This window comes from Engraulis encrasicolus, unplaced genomic scaffold, assembly GCF_034702125.1.
Source record: "Engraulis encrasicolus isolate BLACKSEA-1 unplaced genomic scaffold, IST_EnEncr_1.0 scaffold_295_np1212, whole genome shotgun sequence".
Lineage (NCBI taxonomy): Eukaryota > Metazoa > Chordata > Actinopteri > Clupeiformes > Engraulidae > Engraulis > Engraulis encrasicolus.
In genome coordinates, this window is record NW_026945583.1 from 7,658 (window position 1) to 32,769 (window position 25,112).

Sequence of the window (25,112 nt, forward strand, 5' to 3'; positions counted from 1 at the left end):
TACGTTAGCAATAAATTCAAGATGGTTGAGAGAAGTACCATTTTGAGAGAAGTCATAAAAAAACAACCTCTGGAAATAAAACAAGGTGTTGATATGATTTGTTTGATACAACCTTGACTTCCTTGATGGCGATTTAATATTTGAAAAAAAAAAGAAATGTATTAAACAAGTCAGGAACTTTCAATGCTCTGGCCTGTGACAAATTATATTATACACACTTATCTTTCAATCACTAGCTGCATCTTATGAATTGACTTTATAAGGTAGCTTGCCATTGATGGTGCATTAGGTATCTGCATTCATATTGTTGTGTGCAACCATCCATCATTGGCAATTCAATGAGGAACACCTGAATGAAACTCTGAATGAAATTTAATTGTCATTGTACAGGTACAACGAACTTGGTATCTTGAAGGACAATGACAACATAGGAAATGATTTCAGTAAGAATACCACCACCATGCTCAGGGCACTTCGGTCAGGGGAGGATGATGGGGGGCGGGAAGTTCTAAAATTAGGATACCCCTTTACAAACTGTCTCCTCCTATGTGTCATCTCTAATCAACTTTTACTTTCCTATGCGACCATAAAACAGTCCCACCCCCGCCAACAGTCACCACGACAGAGGTACCCTGACTGTAGAACTGTGACCCGCCCCCAATCCACCACCATATCTGAACGCTTTTGCATGCTGCAAAGCTTCCTTTCGGCTTCCATCATGTCGCCTCAGTCAATGAGATGATGAACTTTAAAAGTAATGGGCATTGTCTACAAGTATCCAAACCATGATTGTTGTAGTCACTACTGCTAACCTGCAATCCACTTGTCAGCATTGTAGTGGTATAATATTATAGTAATGCAAGCAGCTGAATTAGATTGCAACAATGTGACAAGAACCACATGGTTGTCTGGTGCCAATATGAACTTCTGTGCCTTCAATATTCACCTGATATTGAATACTGCATGCAAGCAAACTCTTCTAACTAAAACTCCAGGACCATGCTGTCAAAATAGTCTGAGGGAATCTCTAGCCAGTATGAATTAAGTTATTTTGCAATACAGCTGATAACTTAACGAGTAAGACACGAGCTTCATTGCTTCATTACAGGTGCTGATTGAAAGACTAGTTAGGATGGGAGTCCTTGTTGCAAACAAGAGTGCTACAATTCTTTAATCCTCTCCTATTTCATCACTTTATTCCAAGACTACTACTACCGCTACCACTACCACTACTACTACTACTACTACTACTACTACTACTAAAATGATGATGATGATGATTATTATTATGATTTTACAATTAAAATAATTAATGTCTATCAAAGCCATGTGCAATGTGCTATTCTTGCTGTGTGGCATCAATCAATTCATTTTTGGTTTCCCTAGAATTTGCTTTGTCATTCACAGGGTAGCCATCTTGTTTTCACTATTAAGGTGACATCAGAGCCATGGATTTGAGAGTTGCGACAAGTCGGTTGGTGACATGGTCCTCATAGCTTCAAGTAATTGTAGCCAATTGAGATTTTGAAGTCTGTTATAAAAAGAATGAGGCAAAACACCATCCCAATTTTTGTATATGTGTATGTAAAAAAACATCCTCTTTCAGAAACACCAAACAGAAAGTTCCTAACTAGTGTCATAGATTGGAAATATTGCTCCAAACATTGGTGCAAATACATTTTTTCCCATCTTTGGACCTCTGTATCTCAACAACCATTGGAGCCTTTTGTTAGATATACTATGATGTGAAAGTCATGGTACATATCAGACCATTTACCAAGGATGAACCTTGAATGTTGAAATTTGAGGTTTTTATGGACATCTGAAAACCCTAGAACATATGATATCTACAAAAAGTAGAGGCACATTATTACGTTGTGATTTGACTTACAGTGCTGCAAATTGTAATATATGATATTCAGGTCTGCGACTCTTAGCCCTGAAAATATAATGAATCTGACACAAATAGTTCTGGAGATAATTGAGTCTGAACATGGTCACTCATGCAATGTCGCTAAAACAAGCGTAGGGGGTGTACTTATTTACAGATTGTTTTGTGCCAAAAGTATCCAGAGCTGAGTTCTGATATTGTGGATATGATCTATTGGATGTTTAAGCCATCACATACATTTTTTTCAGGCAAATCCGAGGGGGTAGTAGAGTGGGAGATTCCAGCTGGAATGACCCTTATGACAACAAGTAGGACTACACAGCGCCGTAAAAAATGAAACTTTTCGCAATAGATAAATCACATGGGCGCTTTAGCCTAGTTTTAGGTTTGCCTGTGAGCTATCCAATCAAAAAATGACATCTACATTCCAGTGTCGTTTAGAAGCCTAATCGCAGTTGTAGTGATACAAGTCTGCAAGAGGAACATGAGACTGGAGTTGACACGCACGCAGGGCTCGACGGCTCCGGTCCACGGAGAGAAGGTGTTACCTACTGTTTCTTTGCGTTCATTGGAATGTTGTTCCTTCTTTCTTCGGACCTATAACTTGAGGGGAAACTCTGCTTCATCGAGACAGAAGGCGTTTTCAACTACTAAGATGCGCTGACAATGAGTGAATACACTTGTGCAAATTCTGAGTTTTCAAGTCTACAAACTCCTGCACGTGCTGATGTTTTGCCCTCAACCTCGCGCACCCCTGCGCTACAAGCGTAGTCAGCACGTTGGCTGCGCAGGAAGGCTGCTCACGGCTGCCTCCCCTCTCACCACACTGCGGGCCATTTAAATCTTAATTTTAACACATTATAACAGCGATTTCAGACAAAATATTTTCAGCATTTTTCTTCACTGTCTGGTGGGTCGCGGGAAATGACTGAGATGAACTAAAGTCACCGAGTAGGCCTATCTCAGATTGACTCTGGAAATGGACTATTGAAGACGTGTTGACTGAGCACATTCATTTGGCACGGTTCTAAATAAAAGCATTTTAATCTTCCATATCTGAGATGATCCGATGAGGCTTCTTTAAATTACAGAAACCTAACAAGCCCTGTCTTGACGACATCTACATCTTCAAATTCAGAAGTTTATTATGACAAGTATAGGACTACACAGCGCAGTAAAGAAAAAAAAAAACTTTTCGCTATAGGGTCATTCCACGCCAAAATCTCTGAATCATCCCGCACAAACATCTCAGATTTGGCTGAAAAAAAATCAAGGAGGTTCACAAACGTCCCAATAGGAAACGTGCAAAATTATACTGTAGCTCTCAACTCCTTATAGTTTTGTCATTAAAAATGTTTTTGTCAGGTACCCCCCTGACTCATTTTAAACAGAGTTCTCAGAGAGCCCACTTTCAGATTGCCGTATCTAAAAAAATACTTTAAGTAGGTCCTTACAAATTTCAAGGGGTAACATTTGGAACATGTACTTGTGAAATGTGGATTTTCACATATCCTCTTGTCATTTACCACCGTTTTCTGGGGGCTTAACGTTGCTTGAAATTCTAACCTTTGAATTTGTGGGCATCTTTGAAGGACTGTGGTAAGAGCAGTTGCGGTTTGATATGGACAATGTATGTTCCCAACCATTCTGTGCATGTTGTGTTGAAAGACTGATCTTCTGTGATGAACAGTTTAGAAGATATAAAGTCTTTAAATTGGAAAAACTGAAACTTGGTGCCATCTCTGCCACGTTATTTAAAAAAAAAAAAATGTCACGACTCACCACCATATTATCAACAGTTTTGGAAAGATTAGATGTCTGTTCTTAACATATCCAAAAACTGTGATGGTATTCTGCCTCATTTGGTCACAATGATTTTTCAAAAACCCACTGTTGGGTGACTTCCATTGCTCCTATGAAACATTGATATTAGTGGCATCTTCTCCATGTTATACAAAAGAAATGACAGAACTCACCACTATGACATTTACAGTTTTAGAAAGACTCAATGTCTGTTTTTAACATATCCAAAAACTGGGGTGGTGCTCTGTCTCATTTTTTAAGAATGGACTTGTAAAAACGGCTGTGTGACATCTTCAGCTTGCTGCTCTATTGAGGTGGGGCCCCTGCTCTGATCTTTGCAGGCTACACGGGGGCCCTATCTACCAGCATTTGCCATGAGGCCCTATGTACAATTGTTCCGCCACTGTGAATTATTTGAGCAATTTGAGTAAGACATTTTTGATACAAGGTATTTGACTTGAGCATTTTCGACACACTCAATATAATACGGCAAAAAAGTAAAAGTGGCTGTTGACAGAGTTTTTTTCCAGCTTTTATTGAAACTACATTTCAGTAAATCAAAGGTTATAGACGTGTGTAAACTTCATCTTTAGGCACTGAAAACCAAATACTGGAATAAAGTGATGAAATGTTGAATTACTGAAACATCCCCGTAGATCTTGAAACAAGTACTTCCTGACTATCACCACATCTCAATGTTTTTTATTACAATTCAGAACAATCTTTAATAACTTGTTTACCAACTTTGATGCAGTTCTGAGGTCTGTTATGGATTATTTGGGTTTGTGTATGAGATATTTCCTTTTATCATATGAATATTCCTTCTACTTTTGATTTGTGTGTCAATCCATGCATATATGTATGTCCATTTGTGCAAACTCATCATTGTTAATGACGAACATTAACAATTGATGCTTACATATCTCAGCTCTGTGAGTGGTGTGAGTTGGCCCTAGATGAGCATTTATTTAGCATTGCGGTGGTCTAGCACCATGCTCAGGGTAGCTCAGTCACGGTGATTGGAGGGCCAGGACAGCTATTTAGTCAGGTTACCACCTTACGAACAGTCTCCTCCTTTTGTATCATCACTGTTTTTTTCTCTTCTCCATGATAATAAAAGTGTCCCACCCCCCCAAAAAAAACATCCGAAGATTCTGAGATTTGGCGTGGAATGACCCTATAGATTTCGCTTTAGTTTTAGGTTTGCCTGAGGGTCATTCCATGCCAAATCTCCGAATCATCCCGCACGACCATCTCAGATTTGGCAGAAAAAAATCAGGGAGGTTCACAAACGCCCCAATAGGAAAAGTGCAAAGTTATAGCTCTCAACTCCTTATAGTTTTGTCATTATTTTTTTTTTTTTGTCAGGTACCCCCCTGACTCGTTTGGAACAGACTTCTCAGAGAGCCCACTTTCAGAGTGTTGTATCTAAAAAAATACTTTAAGTAGGTCCTTGTGAATTTCAAGGGGTAACATTTCGTCGGCTTGCTACCAAAACTGCCTAAGTCCGATTTTGAGGTTTTCGGAAAACAGGCAAAAACTAATCGCCAAAGGGGGCGCCAAACATCAGTGGCGGTTCTAGGAAATCTGAGACCCTGGGCAAAGAGCAATTGTTAGTCCCCCCTAATAATTTTGGTCAAAGGAGATTTTTGCAGAACTTTACTCCCCTACCACATCTGCATCATCCTGTCATCATGTCTGTGTCATTGGTCCACTACAAACAGTACCTGTCTAAGATGTTAATTTATTTTCTTTATTTATTTTGAGTGAAGCTGCAAGTCAAACATGAAATGGCTCCTAAGGAAAACAAAACACTTTAAAATAAATTATTTGATGCAGCACAACAAGAACAATGCACTGCATATTATTTTGATAGTTATACTATTCTTTTTTATTTTTATTCCAAACATTAATCCTGAATGACAAAATGACCAACAAAGGTCGGCGTCTGCACCTGCACTTAACACCTGTGTGTTGCTTGGTGCATGCATTCCCAAAAAGTAGCAATTACTCAAAATAATGGATTAAAAACTTTAATCCTTGAAATGGTGAATAATTGAACTATTTTTGTAGACCTTGTAACAATCTAGTTTGCTGGTAAATCTCATGTCTACCAACAGATTTTCACAGATTTCTTTTACTTTCGAACACTTTTAGTCATATTAGCTTTCAATGAAATCATTATTTACATTGTCATCAGATTGTAATACCACACAGAGTAAGCCATGCAGTGGCCTCCAATCTCCATGTTGAGGTCCCATCAGTCATGGAGGAGGATGAAGGGGTGGGGCACTTCTTTTGGTCCTTGTACCTCCTCACGAACTGTCTCCTCCTTGTGTATCATCTTTGATTCACTTCTGCTATTTTCCATGCTCATAGAACTGCCCCACCCTCCCAACCTTACCCATGACCGAGGTAACCTGGTCATAGAACTGTGCCCCGCCCACTTCAACACCATGACCGTGGCATTCAGAATATGGTATAGAACCACTACTGGATCCTTTATACATTGGAGTTAGTTATCCTACTGTGCATGCAATCATGTATTGAACTCGTGATATCAACCCAATGCTGTGCAAAACCTACGTTTAAAAATATTAGATAAATGTATAAAATAATCGATTGTCATAAGAGGATGTAGCCTATGGCAGTCTTTTGTACACCTGTGATAACATCAAATAAAGCTCATGATTAATAATTGCTCAATTCGTTTTAAGGCTACAATCATAAATTAATGTAAGGCTAAAACCATTGTGTGGTAACAAGATTATCTCAGACAGATGTCTAAGGATGAAGTTTTGAAACATGGCCATTGTCTTTGAAGAGAGAGAGAGAGAGAGAGAGAGAGAGAGAGAGAGAGAGAGAGAGAGAGAGAGAGAGAGAGAGAGAGAGAGAGAGAGAGAGAGAGAGAGAGAGAGACTCTTAACAGATGTAAATAAACTGTTTCTTGCATCAAAAATGGCTAAGTCAAGTTACCCAAGTCATTCACATTGGCAGAATAATTGTGCACAGGGCCCCAGGATGAATAGATAGGGCCCCCATACCACCTGCCAAGATCATAATAGGGCCCCTACCCCTGCCACCTGCAGGAGGGCCCTAGGCCTACAGGCAAATGCCCTCCTTGTCCTCCCTATAGCTACGTCCCTGGTCATTCATTTTCTCATAGGCAGTGTGTGACTTTATACATACAGATTTTTGACTCTGGTTACTGTTGTGATTGATCAATGACCCTGGCAGAAAGGCAGGGTGATGCAACTGTGGTAGGGGAGCAAGTTTATGCAAAAATCTCATTTCGACCAAATTCGGACTTAGGCAGTTTTGGTAGCAAGCCGACGATTTGGAACATGTACTTGTGAAATGTGGATTTTCACACATCCTCTTGTCATTTACCACCGTTTTCTGGGGGCTTAAAGTTGCTTGAAAAATTCTCACCTTTGAATTTGTGGGCATAATGGTTAGTACACACACAACTGTGGTAAGAACAGTTTTAAAGACAGAGGTTTGATATGGACAATGTATGTTCCCAACCATTCTGTGCATGTTGTGTTGAAAGGCTGATCTTCTGCGATGAACAGTTTAGAAGATATGAAGGCTTTAAAATGGAAAAACTGAAACTTGGTGCCATCTTTGCCATGTTATTTTAAAAAAATGTCACGACTCACCACCATATTATCAACAGTTTTGGAAAGATTAGATGTCTGTTCTTAACATATCCAAAAACTGAGATGGTATTCTGCCTCATTTGGTCACAACATTTTTTTAAAAACCCACTGTTGTGTGACTTCCACTGCTCCTATGAAAACCTGATATTGGGGGGCAACTTTGCCATGCTATACCAAAACAATGACAGCAATCACCACAATGAACTGAACAGTTTTGGAAAGATAGGATGTCTGTTTGTAACATATAACAAAACTGGGATGGTGTTCTGCATCAATGTCTTGTAATGACTCTTGAAAAACCCTTTGCTGTTACATCAGCAGCTCCTGTGAAAATGCCCAAGTCACATGAATTACCAGGGGCGGAGCTATAGGGGGACAAGCAGGGCATTTGTCCAGGGCCCTCCTGAATTTGTGGTAGGGGCCATAATCATGACCTTTTCAGACTTTTGGGTGCCAATCTATTTGGCCTGACACTGTGAATGACAGGCAGTTTGACTTGGGCATTTTTGATACAAGAAATGTGACTTGAGTATTTTTGAAGCACACAATAACAAACAGTTGAGTGATTTATATACCATTATTATTTTTCTTTGTCTTTTAGCTTTTAGGTAACTAATTTTTTTGGTAACTAAATGTTCATGAATTAAAGGTTATGGCCATGTGTTTAAACCTCAACACTGTAGGAGTTAACATTTTGCTCGTATACAGTAAAATAAGTCTTGAATTGCAGTAGTGATAAATTAATTGAATCATTCTAAGATTCTCGAAACCTTCATTGCTAACTAACTTAGCAACTAACGACTCAGGTGCGACAAAACTGTTTCTGGAACACTTCGTTAGGACTTACAAAGTCCCAATGTTTATAAGTAATGTAGTTAGTCGTTCGTCCGATGCTGGAGCAAACGACTCAGGTGTTGCTGCAAAACGAAGTAGGGGCTGTTCGTTAGTACTACTGTTGGAATTGGAATGATTAGCATGGTTAGCTAGTTCACCTTTGTTTTGGGAAGCATGTCACTCTTGCTCGTGGTTTGGGGCGGGTTCAGGCAGAGTTCAAGCAACATCGATCGATTACTGCCACAAAGTGCACAAGCTTCTGACCCATACTACACCAAATGTCTAGTCATGTTACAAACAGGGCTGAAAAAACCCCACCAACACAATATTCAAATAGGGGACAAAAATATTGTCCAAATATAGTAGAAAATTCTATGTTCCACTATCGTAATTCACGAGCTCCGATCAATCAAAGCTGCGCCAAAAAAGAACCGTTTGATTACCATCGGGATTTTGACCCACACCAAAAGCAGCATCTCGCATGAATGCAGAGTATTTAATTGCTCACATATCTCCACACATAACAAAACCAATAGCACATTTTGATTAAACTCCAACAAGCATAGGCTACATAAATACATGTGGCATAAGATGCCATTGCGAAATGCGCTGTTCACTAGGCCTATTATTTTTAAAAGGCACCAGTGTGCGGTGATCCTTCTTGTATTCCTTGCATTGTAGGCTATGCCTTAGTCCACAACACCAAACTACATCTTAGGCTACAACAAGTTCAAAAATGGACATTATGCAACTGCCCTAGTATGTTGAAATAGTGCGTAATGGAAAGGCACTCGGACACAAGGCACACAAGTCGAGCGTGATGACAATTCTTCGCGTTACTAGTTCTTATGTCATAGTATTTATATTCTTCTTTTCATTTCAATTCTACTATTGTAATACAAGTCTGTCACAAGCAGCCGGCCAATAGGCTACTGTTAAAGTAAATGTTGTTTCAGCAGTGAGCACACTCCAAATAGCGCCATGGCCCATGGCGCACGAAGTGCACAGCGCATCGTGTCCTTCTTTCTCTATCTGTGTGAATTGGGCCATCGTTTTGTGTTTTTGTAAAATACAAGTGAAAAGCAATTTTACTTGGCCTTAATGTGACTCCGTGCGTGGCTGCGAGGCAAAGACTCTCGGATGCCAGAGCTCCACAAGCGCGCCCAACAGCACGCGTGGATCGGCCACTTTACGCACACACACAGAGGTTGGATAAACAGTTGCGCAGAGGAATAGGCACCTGCGCTTAATGTAGGCCTATCTTACTGAGGGAATCAAAATCTTGTCACACTGAAAATGCCTTCGCGCTTACCATTCACCGCCCATTGCTCTTCATTGATGGTGATGTGTAGACCGACATTTGGTTACTGCATTTAATGGGGTGGATTTTGGGGAAAGGATTGTGTTAACAGGTCTTTTCCGAAGTTGAAGGACTTTGAACGTGCCATCATGTCATGTTTACAGACATTAACGGCCCCTTCCATAGGTCCCTTCCATAGGTCCCTTCCTGCACGTCTTTATGTAGCCTACAATGGCAATAATGGCAGTTCCACCCGCTTACGTTGTGCGTATAGACGCGTGCAGACTGGAAAATTAAATAAACATTCTGATATGTTTTATTAATTCTCGAGCGTAATTTCAGTTATCATTTCAAGCAGCATTTAACTGCACTCTGCCGGCCATGACCTGTTGAAAGTGTTGCGTTGCCCATGAGCGTGAGAATGACTTCGCTTGCCGTTCTGGAAAAAAGATGTGATGGGTGGTTATTATATAGCCTAGGCTATATTCACCGGGGATTGAACTCACGCCTCCGATAAGGAAATGGCAAACGTGTATGGAATTCCGACATTCTAACCACTCACCCACCAACCGTGCTTCCAAATTATATAGCTATAGCATACAATATTAAACATTATATGCAAAAGTAAAAGTAATACATGGTGGATTTAAATGTTGCATTTGGTAACTGCAGTTGAAGGGGTGAATTCGGGAACATGATTGTGTTGACGAAGATTTGTGGACTTTTGATAGGGATCTAGGCTAGCCTACTGCATTTGACAGGCACTGTGGTAGCGTCACTGCTTTGCGATAAATGCACCCGAGCTGGGGCGAGGCACTCCGAGCATTTCCGACAACTTCATCGTGCGTCTGAACTTACTTGGTTGGAATTTCATCGGACTTACTTCGTACCTACATCGGACTTTGTTGGTTCGAGGCTTTCGAGAAATCATAGCTGTTGGTTAGTTGTTGTGTCGGACTTCGTTCGGACTTACTTGGTCCGAAGGCTAATTTTGGTCGGATTCAAGAAATCCACCCCTGGTTGGGAAAGTAGCATTGTTAACACATAGTCTTGATACAGGATGTTTGCCAAACTTTATTTCAGCATGTGATTTTAGAAACAAATTTCTTTTCGTCGTAAAGATATTTTGATATTTCACTTTGATACATTGCAAATGTCCCATCACTTCTGCAACTTTGCTCTGTTAGTAGAGGTGCATATCAAATTATTCTAAACTTAGACCTTTAGCATCAACCAATACAATGCGCTAGGTTCCTCGATCATGGTTAGGACTGGGGCGGGGCCAAGTTCTATGTCACCTTTGTCATGTTTATTTTTGGGGGGGAGGGACACTTTTATGATCATGGAGAAGAGAAAAAAACAGTGATGATACAAAAGGAGGAGACTGTTCGTAGGGAGGTAACCTGACTAAACAGCTGTCCTGCCCCTCCAATCACCATGACTGAGCTACCCTGAGCATGGTGCTAGACCACTGCAAGACTGACTGAATGCTCATCAAGGGTCAACTCTGTCTCAGAGCTGAGTAATGCAAGCATTAATGTTTGATGTTCAACATTAACCCTGATGAGTTTGCACAAATGGACATACATGTATACATGAAGTGAAACACAAATCAAATGTAGAAAGAATAATCACATGATAAAAGGATATATCTCATACACAATCTAAAATAATCCCCACAGCAGAACTCAGAACTGAATCATTCCACGCCAAATCTCTGAATAATCCCGCACGACCATCTCAGATTTGGCAGAAAGAAATCAAGGAGGTTCACAAACGTCCCAATAGGAAAAGAGCAAAATTATAGCTCTCCACTCCTCATAGTTCTGTCATTAAAAATGTTTTCGTCAGGTACCCCCCTGACTCGTTTGGAACAGACTTCTCAGAGAGCCCACTTTCAGAGTGTTGTATCTAAAAAACTACTTTAAAGGAACAGACCACCCTTTTTTGATTTTCACATATTTGCAGTATTTCCCAACATTATTCATGAATGTGCATATAATTTTCATCTCAGTGTTTTCAGTACTTAGATTTATTGGATCAGAATTATTAGCATAGCTTAGCATAATCACTGGAAGTAACTGGTATCTTTAGCATCAAGCCACAAGTGGTCACTGGACGGAATTAAATTGCCGTTTTACACTCTGGTGAATTTTACATTAATTTTAAAATGGTTTATAAGAACATTTGATTGTGTTTTATTTTGTACCATAGACTTGCATTGCTATGCCTAATGTGGCTATGCTGTTAAACGGGGCAATGCAAAAACATAGACGAAAATTATATGCACATTCATAAATAATGCTTGGAAATACTGCAAATATGTGAAAATCAAAAAAGGGTGGTCTGTTCCTTTAAGTAGGTCCTTGTGAATTTCAAGGGGTAACATTTGGAACATGTACTTGTGAAATGTGGATTTTCACACATCCTCTTGTCATTTACCACCGTTTTCTGGGGGCTTAAAGTTGCTTGAAAAATTCTCACCTTTGAATTTGTGGGCATCTTTAAATGACTGTGGTAAGTGCAGTTTTAAAGACAGAGGTTTGATATGGACAATGTATGTTCTTAACCATTCTGTGCATGTTGTGTTGAAAGACTGATCTTCTGCGATGAACAGTTTAGAAGATATGAAGTCTTTAAAATGGAAAAACTGAAACTTGGTGCCATCTTTGCCACGTTATTTAAAAAAAATGTCACGACTCACCACAATATTATCAACAGTTTTGGAAAGATTAAATATCTGTTCTTAACATATCCAAAAACTGTGATGGTATTCTGCCTCATTTGGTCACACTGATTTTTTAAAAACCCACTGTTGTGTGACTTCCACTGCTCCTATGAAAACCTGATATTGGGGGGCAACTTTGCCATGCTATACCAAAACAATGACAGCAATCACCACAATGAACTGAACAGTTTTGGAAAGATAGGATGTCTGTTTGTAACATATCCAAAAACTGGGATGGTGTTCTGCATCAATGTCTTGTAATGACTCTTGAAAAACCCTTTGCTGTTACATCAGCAGCTCCTGTGAAAATGCCTAAGTCACATGAATTACCAGGGGCGGAGCTACAGGGGGACAAGCAGGGCATTTGTCCAGGGCCCTCCTGAATTTGTGGTAGGGGCCATAATCATGACCTTTGCAGACTTTTGGGTGCCAATCTACTTGGGCTGACACTGTGAATGACAGGCAGTTTGACTTGGGCATTTTTGATACAAGAAATGTGACTTGAGTATTTTTGAAGCACACAATAAGAAACAGTTGAGTGATTTATATACCATTATTATTTTTCTTTTTATTTTAGCTTTTAGGTAATATTTTTTTTTGGTAACTAAATGTTCGTGAATTAAAGGTTATGGCCATGTGTTTAAACCTCAACACTGTAGGAGTTAACATTTTGCTATTATACTGTAAAGTAAGTCTTGAATTGCAGTAATGATAAATTAATTGAATCATATTGATTTGTAAAGTACCATTGTTATCACATAGTATTGATACAGGATGTTTGCCAAACTTTATTGCAGCATATGATTTTTTATATAAATTTCTTTTAACTGAAAGGATATTTTGATATTTTACTTAGATACATTTCAAATTTTCCATCACTTCTGCAACTTTGCTCTCTTAATAGAGGTGCATATCAAACACATAGTCCTTTGCCATGAACCAATACAATGCGCTAAGTTCCTCGGTCATGGTTAGGACTGGGGCGGGGCCAAGTTCTATGAACAGGTCACCTTTGTCATGTTTTTTTTGGGGGGGGGTGGGACACTTTTATGATCATGGAGAAGAGAAAAAAACAGTGATGATACAAAAGGAGGAGACTGTTCGTAGGGAGGTAACCTGACTAAACAGCTGTCCTGCCCCTCCAATCACCATGACTGAGCTACCCTGAGCATGGTGCTAGACCACTGCAATACTGTCTGAATGCTCATCTTAGGTCAACTCTGTCACAGAGCTGAGCAATGCAAGCATTAATGTTAGATGTTCTACATTAATCCTGATAAGTTTGCTCAAATGGACATACATGTATGTATACATGGAGTGAAACACAAATCAAATGTAGAAAGAATAATCACATGATAAAAGGTAATATCTCATAATCAATCCAAACTAGTTATTAAAGATTGTTATGAATTGTAATAAAAAGCATTGAGACGTGGTGATAGTCAGGATGTACTTGTTTCAAGATCTACGGGGATGTTTCAGTGATTCAACATTTCATCACTTTATTCCGGTATTTGGTTTTCAGTGCCTGAAGATGAAGTTTACACACGTCTATAACCTTTGATTTACTGGAATGTAGCTACAGAAAAAACTGAAAAAACAGCCACTTTTACTTTTTTGCCGTATTATATTGAGTGTGTCGAAAATGCTCAAGTCAAATATCTTGTATCAAAAATGTCTGACTCAAATTGCTCAAGTCATTCACAGTGGCGGAACAATTGCACATAGGGCCTCATGGCAAATACTGGTAGATAGGGCCCCCATGTAGCCTGCAAAGATCAGAGCAGGGGCCCCACCTCAATAGAGCAGCAAGCTGCAGATGTCACACAGCCGTTTTTACAAGTCCATTCTTAAAAAATGAGACAGAGCACCACCCCAGTTTTTGGATATGTTAAAAACAGACATTGAGTCTTTCTAAAACTGTAAATGTCATAGTGGTGAGTTCTGTCATTTCTTTTGTATAACATGGCGAAGATGCCACTAATATCAATTTTTCATAGGAGCTATGAAAGTCACCCAACAGTGGGTTTTTGAAAAATCATTGTGACCAAATGAGGCAGAATACCATCACAGTTTTTGGATATGTTAAGAACAGACATCTAATCTTTCCAAAACTGTTGATAATATGGTGGTGAGTCGTGACATTTTTTTTTTTAATGACATGGCAAAGATGGCACCAAGTTTCAGTTTTTCCATTTTAAAGACTTCATATCTTCTAAACTGTTCATCGCAGAAGATCAGTCTTTCAACACAACATGCACAGAATGGTTGGAAACATACATTGTCCATATCAAACCTCTGTCTTTAAAACTGTGCTTACCACAGTCCTTCAAAGATGCCCACAAATTCAAAGGTGAGAATTTTTCAAGCAACTTTAAGCCCCCAGAAAACGGTGGTAAATGACAAGAGAATGTGTGAAAATCCACATTTCACAAGTACATGTTCCAAATGTTACCCTTTGAAATTTGTAAGGACCTACTTAAAGCAGTTTTTTGGATACGGCAATCTGAAAGTGGGCTCTCTGAGAAGTCTGTTCCAAACGAGTCAGGGGGGTACCTAACAAAAACATTTTTAATGACAAAACTATGAGGAGTTGAGAGCTATAATTTTGCACTTTTCCTATTGGGACGTTTGTGAACCTCCTTGATTTTTTTCTGCCAAATCTGAGATGGTCGTGCGGGATGATTCGGAGATTTGGCGTGGAATGACCCCCCAACGCAACATCAGGCATCAATGGGTTAATTGGAATACTTATCTATCTGATCATTAAAAACCCTTTTGTGCCTGTGCACATCACTGGGCCAATATTTAGCCAAACTCCACTTTTTTTTTAAACTTAATTACTATTGTTTTTTTACAACCTCACTTTGGTGGTAAGGCCAGTGCTTTTCATATTCATTGTAGCCTACTGACTTGACTTTAGGGAAAGGATACATGATGTTGCATGGACACATGTTGCATGCAGCCTCACTTTTTAACATGTGGTGGCCAAGGCAATCCTCATGTAAAGACACAAACCCATTTACAGAAGCCTCTTTTCCATAATGTTGAAGCAAATCATTTGCTCATCATCATCTATTAGACAAGTACTTGATATCCCCAACTACTTCAGAAAATACTGCAATGTATTGAGGGGAAAGAAGGCTATCACGGAGTTGTGCGCCTGGATGGTTTGGAATAAGCAGCATGTTTAGGCATCCTGTGTAGCCTACTTGACTCAAGAAACCAACACGCTACAAAAGCGGCAATTATGTGACTCTATTGTAAGCCACAACACAGATATAGCACAGTAAGTCAAATACTGTAAGCAGTACATTAAGTATCAATTCGCTGATTATTCAGTTCAAACGCGAAGCCTATCTAACAAATTTCGTCTTAGTGTCAGGCGAGTGCAGCCTGCGAGCTAAACCTCTCCCCCCTCACAACGAATACGACGTGCAGATTAATACACAACATTATTGTCGCCTGCTTTATTGTTTTGCTGTGCTTTCCGCAAGTTACTAGTAAGTACCGTTTCTTCTTATTTCAATTCGGCTCACAAGTCGCAACAGTGGACACATCAGTGGTCTGGCTCTGCTTGCTTGCCTTCCAAAACTAATTCTGTACAGTAGAGCGTGATGTCACATGACACATTACAACCAATCACAATGGCGAATCTCCGAGTCTGCCAATCGGATTCAGTTTCACTTTAATCTCACAGTACAATCTTCAACTTTTTAACTGAAGTGTACTGTTATTTTACTTATTTTACTGTATAAATATTGTAGAGCACTTTTAATTTAGCAATACCAATACTGTGAACGTGTTGTATAGTACTGCTATTTAACAGTTCAATTGTTGCTGAAAAAATGTTATATATTGTGATACATTAAACAACAATGAGCTGTATTTGATGTTTGGTGTGAAATAACAGTAGAATTACAGGTAAATATAATTGCCAGTAACTGCCGTTATTTTTCAGGGGACATTTCGTACACTGTGTGTGTTTGTGTGTGTGTGTGTGTGTGTGTGTGTGTGTGTGTGTGTGTGTGTGTGTGTGTGTGTTGTGTGTGTGTGTGTGTGTGTGTGTGTGTGTGTGTGTGTGTGTGTGTGTGTGTGTGTGTGTGTGTGTGTGTGTGTGTGTGTGTGTGTGTGTACTAACCATGATGTCGTGTGTGTGTGTGTGTGTGTGTGTGTGTGTGTGTGTGTGTGTGTGTGTGTGTGTGTGTGTGTATGTGTGTGTGTGTGTGTGTCCTCTCTGGTACTTACCTACTCGAGCTAAAGGAAAAAGAAAGAGAGATGAGCTGATGAATGGCATCCAATGGAGACACATTCACACTACAATCATCTACAACTACTATTTTCACACACACATACACACACACACACACACACACACACAGCACGAAAAGGGGGATTTGTGACAATGAACTCGTCCCAAATCGCCCACGGACTTGCCTAACTTTCGTCTGATTTTGAGCGCTGAGAGAATGCGAAATTAACAGTTTTGGTGTCACGTAAATCGCCCGGAAGCGAATCAGAGCCGTGGAGAGGTCTCACAGCAGGGTGTTAATGGCCCAACGATTAACATGAAAGGCAATGACAGCCAGCCCGGAACGCGGACTAGCCTTGCTCTTATTGGACGAAAAAGACACGTGACTCAAAGTAAAAGAGCTGCGCTGTTGGTTAGCATGGTCGGCAGCTACGACCTTCTATTGGTCACGTTGGATTAATTTATGCATACCGTAGGCCTATACGGTAGGTCCGTATAATTATGCAAAAATTATTATTACTAATATACCTAGGTTGATTTTACTTTGTGTATTCACATCATTATGTTCACATCATTATAGACTGCACTGTGATGGGGCTTCAGCATGCATGATGTGAATTTATTGCTAAAATGAAAATGAATGAAATGAAAATGATTTTTTTAAATGCTTTTAATATCACACCAAACAATGTACACACACTTAGACAGGAACCGTGCATTTCATAAATATACATAATTTAAAACTACATACATACCCTGCAAACAATATGTGATGCGATCTGGGAAAACCCTTCACATGGTGGGATTTTACATTTTTGAGATATCGTTACCATTTGAAAGTCAACTTCAAGCTCTTTCCAAAGGTGTTTTCGTTATTTTCATATCTTGTCTCTATCAAATGTTATACTTACCCAAAGTCAACTTAGTCGTTTGGAGGAATTCTGAGAAAAAACACTCTAAACGTTGAGTATGGAGATTGTGGCCAGAGGAGGTATTGCAACTATGCAAGGCGATTGTGGCCACAGTGAGTATTGCAACTATGCAAGGTGATTGTGTCCAAAGAAGGTATTGCAACTATGCAAGGCTCTTGTGGCCATAGTAGGTATTGCAGCTTGGGAAAATGTGAGGTTGAGTACGGAGGATTGTGGCCAGAGTAGGTATTGCAACTATGTTTTCTTTGATTTATTTATGTCATTTGTTTAGTTTTGAGTTTGAGTCGAAGAAACAACTAAGGAAACAAACAAAAAAATCCTTGTTTCAACACAGCACGGATAGCACATTATTATGGATAAAAATTATGATCATATTAGTAATTATTAGGCCTATTATTATTAATTTTATAGTTATTGGGATACTGTATAATTGAGCCATTCTAAGTACTTTGGACACTATAATCCCCAATGGAAACATTATTATTGTTAGCTTTTCATTCAGTGCTTCATTATCATTGTCATTATCATCTTCTGAATACTTGATTGTAAGAATAATTGTAATTCACATCAATTCAATGTTATGTTCCTAAACATCCGCTGTGCAGGAAATGTTTTCTTTGTATAACTGTAATACAGCATAGGCCTACTTTGGTGTAAAAAAACAGGATTTCAGCTCTCCGCTTCTAAGATAGCTACTTAAAATCTGAACCTTCCGAGTAGAATAACTCAGTTTGGAAGCAGTGCAGCGTCCTGATACGATGCTCCGGATGCCTCACAGATGGTGGAAGATACAGGCAGGACCGTTTTTTGGTCAAGGTACCTCTTAAAGATTAGTCTCCTCCTTCTGTATTGTCTCTAGTTGAATTTTGCTCTCATCCATGACCATAGCACAGCCCCACCCCCCTAACCATCACTCTAACTGAGGTCGCTCATCGTAGAACTGGGCTCCGCCCCCAATCCCACACCATAACTGGATTACTTAGAGTAAGGGATACGACCAATGGAGTGATTTCCAACTCCATGTGTCTCACTAAGTACCTCAGATCCAATTTATGCTATGAAGTTAGCATACCATAATTTGGAAAAAAAGAATATATTTTTTGCAGTTCAGATTTTCATATTGGCCTAATTGAATGAAGGATCACTCGGCTAAATTAGTGCTCTTTCAATCATTGATGATACCCACTCCTCAGAAAAGTAAGTCTCAGAAGCAATAACTGAATAAAAGCAAAATTTTAAGAATTCATTAATCTCATTAATTTATCTTCAGTAAATTTGGAATCCAATCCAATACTTTCGAGGACAACAAAACACTGGGGACAAAAAATATTGTTTGATGCAGCACAGCAAGAGTAGGCCTAGCGCATTGTACTTGTTTTGATATTCAGATTATTATTATTATTATTATTAGGCTATTATTATTATTATTATTATTATTATTATTATTATTATTATTATTATTGTAAATAACAACAGATGGCTACTCATCAAACACTACCTACCACATGCCTGTTAATTTCAAATCGGCTGAACGAATGTAATTCCATTACTTTTACCTATAGGCCTGAGGTCTTCCTTTTTCTTTTTCTTTTTTGTCTCCCAGACCCCCAAACTGCTGGCTAACTGTGGGTCCTCTATAGGCTACATACTGGCCTGCGTTTATATAATATCATTTCATATTAAATGGTCTATTGATTCGTCATGTATAGTTATGTAGCCTATTCGTAATTTACTGCCCAACTTTTGCCATGTAGGTTCCTAAAGCATTCCACCAGGTAAAGAAACGAATGACGTGTATTGGACATTCCTTTTTACTGTTTATGGTATGAAGCGAAAATATCAGCAAAATGTGTAAGAAATGCACACATGGGAAGCATCAGTGTCTCGGAAAAGTGCAATGAGCTCTCTGCTCGGAGGTAAAACATGGTTTTGCACGATTCCAAAACATCAGCTGCACGCAAAAAAACAAACATACATCATGCCTCGGAATACTTGTAGTAGGCTACAGGACGGTGAAGACCGCTTTTGTTTTTTACCCTCTGCAGCAGGCAGCACGGACATAACAGAAGAGAAAAGGTTTTCTCCGCGCTTACCTTCTTCACTATCTCGCGCGTCGCTTGAAAGGACTTTGGTGATTTGAAAGACTTGGGTGAAAGTCACCGGTGCATCTCAGTTTGACTTTGGAAATTGACTATTGAATATGTCTTTACTGAACCCATAAGTAGGCAAGACATAAATACATAGGTAGCCTATAATTTTTTTCAACATATGAGATGATCCAGTGACGCTTCTACAGTGTTAGATAGCCAGTTGACCAAAACCACGACTCTCCATTCAGCACAGGGAATTATGACAAAGTGTGTACCAGCGCGGGAAAAGAATGAATCTTTTCGCTATGCGCTGCCTCGGAATAGTAGGCCTACAAGACCGCTTTTGGCCCTCTGCAGCAGGCAACACAAAAAATAGGCCTAGAGAGGAGAAACGTTTTTCTTCGCGCTCTTCTATACTGTCCAGTGCCGTCCGTCACCGAGTATCTCAGACTGACTCAGGAAACGGACTGCTGAAGACGTGTTAACTGAACACATTCATTTGGCACGGTTCTAAATAAAAGCATTTTAATCTTGCACATCTGAGATGATCCGATGAGGCTTCTTCAAATTACAGACACATAACAAGCCCTGTGTACATCTTTCAATTCAGCACCGTTTATTAGCCTATGACAACAAGTAGGACACAGCGCAGTAAAGTACACTTTTCGTAATAGATAAATCACACGGGCGCTTTAGTTTAAGGTTTGCATGTGAGCTATCCAATCAAAAAATGAAATCTACATTCCAGTGCCGTTTAGTAGCCTGATCGCAGTTGTAGTGATGAACTGCAAGAGGCACGGAGTTGAGAAGCACAGGGCTCGACGGGGATCCACGGAGAGGTGTCGCCTACTGTTTGTAGGCTATTCATTGTTCCTTCTTTCTTTGGACCTATAACTTGAGGGAAAACTCTGCTTCATCGAGACAGAAGGCGTTTTCAACTGCTCAGATGCGCTGACAACGAGTCAGTGGATAGGCTACACATGTGTAAATTCTGAGCCTTCAAGTCTACAAGCTCTGATGTGTTTCCCTCAAACCTCGCGCGCCCCTGCGCTACAAACGTAGTCAGCACGTTGGCTGCACAGGCAGACTGCTCACGGCTGCCTCCCTTCTCACCACACAACGGGCCATTTCAATCTTCATTTTAACACATTAAAACAGCGATTTCAGACCAAATATTTTCAGAGATGATAGACAAGATGTTAAACAACAATAATTTAATGAGAAACCGATTTCAGGACAACATTGCTTCTCGACCTATTTTCGCTGTTTCCTGAGAAACAGCCAGCGCGACATCCGTCGGGTTTTCCCAGATCGCATCACATATACTCTAGGCTATATGCAGTGATGTATAGGCTACAGTAGCCTACTCAGGTCACAAATGTACAACTCAGAAACAAACACGCATCTCTCTCCCAAGCGGCGTTTCCGATTGTCTCCCACGTCCTAACACTGGCCGTCAGAGCAATGAAGAAATCTTAATACTCAACAGCACTCAAATTTTGCCTAGTAGAACAGGTGAGGTCAGGCATAAACGCGTTGTCCTGACCGTCTGTTAAGACAATGCGATGCGACACAGAAAAGACGGGCGGCTCTCCGTGCATAGTGACTAAAAGTTAGCATCAACTTTGAAAAAGGGTCAAGTCACCATCAGAAGAAAACGGCCGTCTTGTAAAACATGTGTTTGAGTGAAACGGTAGACGGTAGGGACTTTGCGAGGCTATTTATTTAATGCCTACATATAACGTGACCCAAAATGTCTCTAAGCTGCACGTTGCAATATAGCCAAGTATTCGAGAAAACCTGATGCAGCCAGAGTCCAACAACTTCAATGCACCAGAAGTGAATTCGCCTTCTAGTTGGGTGCGTGCGTCACGTGTATTTAATAGAATATATGCGCATGTACAATACAGCTACCTTATTACCTGGAATATTTTTGAGGGCTGATATTACAAAAAGCTAGTAGGTAATTTTACTTTTCTTTTCTCTACCTACCATTCAACCATGAGTGGTTGGCTCTGTCCACCCACCAGTTTGAACTAAATAACTAAGATTTTTTTGTATTTTATTTTTTTTTTTTTTATTTTTTTTGGGGGGGGGGGGGGGGGTGTGGGGTGTGGGGGGGTGTGAAAGGGGAAAATAAGTTCAAAAATGTAAATAAAAAAATGTAAAAAAACGGATTTCATAGGCCCCTACGACAGGTTAGGTTTGGGAAGGGCACAATTCATAAAACTCAGAAACATACAATGCTTTTTCAAAAAAAGGGTTCTATGTTCCCCGCTGCATCCAAGTAGACTGCTGCCACATTGCTAAGAGCAGGTTGTTATTACACCTCTGACAGGTTAGGTTTAAGGATAGTTTTAGTCAGGGCACATACAAAAATGGATTTGAGTAAAAGTTGTCAATTCATAGTAAATATGAAAGTAAGAGGAAAAATAGTACAGGTACAGCATTTTAGTGCAGACTATACAGGTATGTACAATATTATAAACATTGCTGTTGATTATGTTCTTCAGCCGCCAATCATGCCAGCAGGGTCTACTGAAGGTCTCTGGTCACTGCTTCCTCGTCATACTGCAACAGGCACTCAGTCTCACTTCTGGGAGCTGTAGAAACAACAAATAAATTAATACTTCGCCATGCACCTCATATTGACATAGCAAATATATCAATAAGCAAGACATATTGAGCCCAACAGGGATAATCTAAAGGTGCCGGTATGCTTGCTGCAAGATACGCGAGCGCGTGCACGATTCGTTCATGAACGCGTTAACATGCGTATTTAATGTCAATTTCGCACGCGTTGGACACGGCAGCCAAATGCGTGCGTCAGGTGCAATAGGCTATCTTCAAACTCGCTGGGGGCGATCGTAAGATAGACTGCGCAGTTCCACGCGTGTGCTTGATATGAAAACGACAATGGCAGCAACTTTTAAGAGCGTCTCATTGAGTTTGTCCGCCAGTATTTTGCGTCTTGGTCAACTGCTTTTGAAGCAAGCATGTGATGCCGGTTGCTCGCGGTGACGCGCGTAATTTACAGCTCACAGCAAGCATACCGGCACCTTTACACTATATCAGTTTTCTGTGGTCTCTTGTAAGATTGCCCATCACCATCCTGCAGGACACTACCGTCTCCCTGCCAGGATCTGTAGGATGTAAGAAAATAAAATCAAAACATAGCAATGCACAGCATTGACAACTTATCTATAAAGTAGCACAAGTCATATTGACAATGTAGGACAGGGGTGGGGAACCTATGTCTCTAGGGCCGTTTGCGACCCTTGAGGCTGTTTTATCCGGCCCCCGATATAATTTTAATGCAATTCCATCTTCACATGAAATATGACATATTTTGTAAAGGAATCTTAGAAAATACATTAGCAATACAATTAAGTTATATTCAGGGAACCTGAAGAAGTTGGCGTTTGTTTAAATGTGGCTGCCTTCAATATAGGCCTAAAGTGAAAGGGAAAATCCTGGTTTGTGTTCATAGTACGGCCCTTGGAGGACTTTTATGGCCCCTCGGATGAATTTGAAGTGGCCATTCGAATGAGAAAGGTTCCCCAACCCTGACGTAGGCTATAGGTTAAGCTTACCCTCTTTCACGCTACTGTGCCCATTTCGGGTTGACCTCCACACGCGTCTGTAGCACAGCACACAGGATTGCAGGACACAGCATCCTGCAGGACACTGCAAAAAACAAGGGGAACGAATAAATGACCTGTCCAGTTCTATAAAAAAAGAAAAGAAATTTGATGCAGTGCCAGAGCTGTGGTAAAAGTAACCTTGGTTGTATAATCTAGGACTAGGGTGTGTGTGAGTGTGTGGTAAATCCAGTGTTCACATTATTCAGATATGAGAATTAATTCATTAATTTTAACTGATATCACCACATACCGATATCAGTGCTGGACCTTCTATGATCAGGGCGTCCTCGTCATACTGCAGCAGGCACCCTGTTGTTTCTACAGCTCCTAGAAGAGAGACAAATAAATTAAATACTTCGCCATGCATCTCATATTGACATAGCTAATGTATCAATGAGCAAGTCATATTGGTCACAAAGAAGTTAATCTTACATTCTTTCAGTCTTCTATGGCAAGACTGCTCCTCATAAGAGCTGTTAGGCCTTCAAGTGACTCGTCTTGGCGGGGTCAGCCCAATGTTCCCACGGCCCATTGGTCCCACAGCCCATTGGTCCCACATTGCTAAGATTTTTGCGTTTTTTCAAAATTAGGCCCAATGGTCCCACAGCCCATTGGTCCCACAGCCCATTGGTCCCACATCACTAAGATTTTTTAATTTAATTTTAGGTCCGTTGGTCCCACAGTCCATTGGTCCCACAGTCCATTGGTCCCACATCACAAACAGTTCAATGGGCTGTGGGACCAAGGGACCCACTAGTTTGACGCCCTCTCGGTACTTCACATGGTAATCAAACATTTCAAACAAGCGATTTAAGGTTAGTGTTAGGTTTAGGGTTAAGGTTAGGGTTAGGGTTAGGTTTAGGGTTAGGGTTAGGTTTAGGGTCGTATGACGTAAGCGGTAAGTACCGAAAGGGCGTCAAACTAGTGAGTCCCGTGGGACCAATGGGCCTAAAAATTCAAATAAAAAAGCAATGTGGGACCAATGGGCTGTGGGAACAATGGACTGTGGGACCAATGGGCTGTGGGACCAATGGGCCTAAATAATGAAAAAAAGTCTTAGTGACGTGGGACCAATGGGCTGTGGGACCAATGGGTTGTGGGACCAATGGGCTGTGGGACCAGTGGGCCGTGGGACCAATGGGCTGTGGGACCAATGGGGCGTGGGAACATTGGTACGCTCCCGTCTTCGCCATATTATGAGACAGCAGCCTGTGAAAACATGGTAAACAGAATAACCCATTAACCTTGGGTCCTAATATAATACATGGACATACACTAGCCTACATTATTTAGACAATGTCAGTAGACCTCCACGTGAAGCAATAAGAAAAAGTGACCATGCATAATTTCAATTTCTTGAAGAGGCCAGCTACACTTATTTGTGCAACAAGTGCTGTTTTGAGGACCCATACGTTTTAAGGACATGCTGCCTACTGTTGCAAATGCCAGGGTATTTCACATTGATTTCGGGGTGGCGTGCTCTATGCCAGTGTTTCCCAACCTTTTTTAGATGCGTCCCACGCATCTCTTTAAGAGGCTTTGGTGTCCGTCCGTCCGTCCGTCCGTCCGTCCGTCCGCCCTCCCGTGATGTGTTTCCCTCCCGTGATGTGTTTCCCTCCCGTGATGCGTTTCTGAATTGTGATTCCCTCCTGTGATTCCCTCTTGTGTCCACAAGGTGGCAGTCGCTCAGTTTTGGCCTGGAGCTCATGCGTGCAAACCAACCGTGCTCTTTGCCAGTGAGAAAAACATGGCGGCACTTCCTGTTGATTTTCACATGAAAGTTTTGCTTAATTTAAAGTCCCTAAGCGACTATAAATGTTGTGGCTTCCATATATTGATGTAAAAGTGCCCCACGAAGTAATGAAGCACAACAAAGTTACTCCACATTACCATTTGACCACTCGTTTTTCTATGCTAACAGGGTAGCTAATGTAGCATTGTAAATGATCCAGGGAGAAAGGGGGAAATGTTGTGAT

The 25,112-nt window shown here is 40.4% G+C and overlaps 1 long non-coding RNA gene across 1 annotated transcript; it reads right to left on the reverse strand.

Moving 5' to 3' along the window:
- Positions 1–21,671: 21,671 nt before the first annotated feature.
- LOC134443226 (uncharacterized) lies at positions 21,672–23,187 on the reverse strand. The gene is made up of 3 exons (XR_010033612.1): positions 23,086–23,187; positions 22,558–22,635; positions 21,672–22,095 (listed from the first exon to the last, which is right to left on the reverse strand). It is a non-coding gene; the product is annotated as an uncharacterized LOC134443226 (long non-coding RNA).
- Positions 23,188–25,112: the final 1,925 nt, after the last annotated feature.